Below are 3,559 nucleotides of genomic sequence, written 5' to 3'. Positions count from 1 at the left end.
CAAACTGTCCACTTAGGAAGCAACACTGATTGACAATAAATTTCACATGCTGTTGTGCAAATGGAATAGACAACAGGTGGAAATTATAGGCAATTAGCAAGACACCCCCAATAAAGGAGTGGTTCTGCAGGTGGGGACCACAGACCACTTCTCAGTTCCTATGCTTCCTGGCTGATGTTTTGGTCACTTTTGAATGCTGGCGGTGCTTTCACTCTAGTGGTAGCATGAGACGGAGTCTACAACCCACACAAGTGGCTCAGGTAGTGCAGCTCATCCAGGATGGCACATCAATGCGAGCTGTGGCAAGAAGGTTTGCTGTGTCTGTCAGCGTAGTGTCCAGAGCATGGAGGCGCTACCAGGAGACAGGCCAGTATATCAGGAGACGTGTAGGAGGGCAACAACCCAGCAGCAGGACCGCTACCTCCGCCTTTGTGCAAGGAGAAGCACTGCCAGAGCCCTGCAAAATGACCTCCAGCAGGCCACAAATGTGCATGTGCCTGCTCAAACGGTCATAAACAGACTCCATGAGGGTGGTATGAGTGCCCGACGTCCACAGGTGGGGGTTGTGCCCAACAACCGTGCAGAACGTTTGGCATTTGCCAAGATTGGCAAATTCGCCACTGGTGCCCTGTGCTCTTCACAGATGAAAGCAGGTTCACACTGAGCACATATGACAGACGTGACAGAGTCTGGAGACACCGTGGAGAACGTTCTGCTGCCTGCAACATCCTCCAGCATGACCAGTTTGGCGGTGGGTCAGTCATGGTGTGGGGTGGCATTTCTTTGGGGGGCCGCACAGCCCTCCATGTGCTCGCCAGAGGTAGCCTGACTGCCATTAGGTACCGAGATGAGATCCTCAGACCCCTTGTGAGACCATATGCTGGTGCGGTTGGCCCTGGGTTCCTCCTAATGCAAGACAATGCTAGACCTCATGTGGCTGGAGTGTGTCAGAAGTTCCTGCAAGAGGAAGGCATTGATGCTATGGACTGGCCCGCCCGTTCCCCAGACCTGAATCCAATTGAGCACATCTGGGACATCATGTCTCGCTCCATCCACCAACGCCACGTTGCACCACAGACTGTCCAGGAGTTGGCGGATGCTTTAGTCCAGGTCTGGAGGAGATCCCTCAGGAGACCATCCGCCACCTCATCAGGAGCATGCCCAGGCGTTGTAGGGAGGTCATGCAGGCACATGGAGACCACACACACTACCGAGCCTCATTTTGACTTGTTTTAAGGACATTACATCAAAGTTGGATCAGCCTGTAGTGTGGTTTTCCACTTTAATTTGGAGTGTGACTCCAAATCCAGATCTCCATGGGTTGATACATTTGATTTACATTGATCATTTCTGTGTGATTTTGTTGTCAGCACATTCAACTATGTATAGAGAAAAAATATTTAATAAGAATATTTCATTCATTCAGATCTAGGATGTTATTTTAGTGTTCCCTTTATTTTTTTGAGCAGTGTATCTTGCACGTGTTTTTGTCTTTTTGTGTTTAGAGTTTTGAAAGAATGAGCCACTTTCATTTTTTGTAAAGAAAACCCTTTATCTCACTGAATGTTTTTTTCCTGGTTTTCTCCTGTTGGGTATAGAAAGTGTTACATACAAAACACAAGTGTTCAAAATACTGCATTTTTGGAAATAAATGACAATGTTACAGTATTGCGTGTGTTTATGTATATATGAGTAGGTATACATTACTGTAACAATCTTTTACAACCAGCTACAGTGTAACACTGAAAAGGAATAAACCTACTGATGGTATATTCATAGTAGTGTTGAGCACATCAGTGTGTTGTTGGTTCGTAGACAGATCTATTCATATGACGTGTGTGTCATTTTGATGCCAAAAAAAACATTTTGTAAAGAAAAGTTTTGAATGCAGTGTTTGCGTTTGCTAGAGATTGGTAGAGTTTAGCATTTTGTGTATGTGGTTTTGTCTTCCGTTTGGGGGAAATGGGCCAAAGATTTAGCAAACTTGTGGAAAACTAACTGTGAGTGTAAATCATTGCAGATCACATAACATTCCATAATATCAACCGTGTCATTATGTCAACAGTGCTGCATCTTGCGTCAACACCAACTTACAATGACGCCGCTGTACAGGGTTCCATTTGAGAGGAACACAGTTAGTCAAAGACCTTCACTATGACTATGTGCAAGTAAGTGTCACTGTACTGTAATGGCAATAGATTGTGTCCTATTGGCCCTGCATAGATACATTCAGACAAAGCAGTTTGTGACCTAGGCAGGTGCCCCCATTCTGGGTGTGGGGGAGGGGTCTGTGGGGACACCTGCCTTGCTCGTAGTTTTGACTGAATGTGTCTGACCCAACCCACCCCCATCCTTGTGTGAAAATGTAGACATTGTAGTCTTGTGTTTTGCGTTACGCCATATTCACGGTACAGTGTTTGCATTTTCTGTTACAGAGTCCTGGACTTTGATGCAGCTGCACAGCCTCATGAGTTCATGTTCATTGATGAAGCTGGATTCTATCTAAAACCAGGCGTCAGGGCCGACATGTTATAGGACAAGGAGCCGTTGCGAATGTCCCTGGGCAGCGCGGGGGAAATATCACATTGTGTGCCACCATTAGTCTGCAAGGAGTTCTCCATCACCATGCCACCCTCGGTCCCTACAATACTGCACACATAATCATATTTCTGGATGCACACTATAATGCAGCTGTGCAGGACGGACCAGAGCAGCCCAGGTTTGTTGTCATCTGGGATAATGTTAGTTTCCACCAGGCTGCTCTGGTCAGGGATAATAACTTCACAGTTGTATACTTGCCCCCTTACTCCCCATTTCTCATTGAGGAATTATTTTCGGCTTTGGCGTTGGAAAGTGTATGACCGCCAACAACATGCAAGCAATGGAAGAGGCATTTGGAGACATTGAGGTGGGGTCAGTGCATGGTTGGATAGGCGATTATTTTCCCCGTTGCCTAGCCAGGGATGACATTGCTTGTGATGTGGATGAGGTGATGTGGCCAGACCCTAACAGAAGGTGGGATCCTGAAACCATCTACTCCATCCCTTACAATCCTTTACAATACTATTTTTTGTTTACCATTGCACTGTAATTTTACTGTCATTTTTGTTTGTGTTTACAGTAACATATTGTATTAATTACTGTAATTCTACGTTGTGTTTTTTTGTTGTAAAAACCTGCAATGGCAAAAAATAGGTTGTACATATTTTTTCTGAAGCCTTTATATTTTTGTGTTCATTGAAATGTGTACTGTACTGGAACAATCTGTCACAGAAGCCTGTATGAGAAAATAAAAAGGTACACAAAGTACTAAAGACAGTGTTTTGTGTAAAGTACATAAGTGTGTTACTGCTTTGAATTTTCATTTTGAGTTTCATTTTGACATAGAAGTGAGATGTTTATCTCCAAGTGTTGTGTCTTATTTGGCTTGTGTGTAGAGTTTTGACACAAAGAGCCAAATTCCGCAACAAGTATGTAAGCAATCAAAAAAAAATGTAAGGCACCTTTACTTTTACTCAAAGTATGACAATACAATACTTTTTCCACCATGACCTTATTT

The 3,559-nt window shown here is 44.2% G+C and overlaps 1 long non-coding RNA gene across 1 annotated transcript; it reads left to right on the top strand.

The window, feature by feature from the left end:
- The first annotated feature begins 1,448 nt into the window (after positions 1-1,448).
- Positions 1,449-3,318, top strand: LOC116354070 (uncharacterized). Its single transcript, XR_004203495.1, has 2 exons — positions 1,449-2,168; positions 2,436-3,318. It is a non-coding gene; the product is annotated as an uncharacterized LOC116354070 (long non-coding RNA).
- Positions 3,319-3,559: the final 241 nt, after the last annotated feature.

This window comes from Oncorhynchus kisutch, linkage group LG16 (genome assembly GCF_002021735.2).
Source record: "Oncorhynchus kisutch isolate 150728-3 linkage group LG16, Okis_V2, whole genome shotgun sequence".
NCBI lineage: Eukaryota > Metazoa > Chordata > Actinopteri > Salmoniformes > Salmonidae > Oncorhynchus > Oncorhynchus kisutch.
The sequence above is the reverse complement of the archived record's forward strand: the minus strand, read 5'-3'. Positions and strand labels throughout refer to the sequence as shown.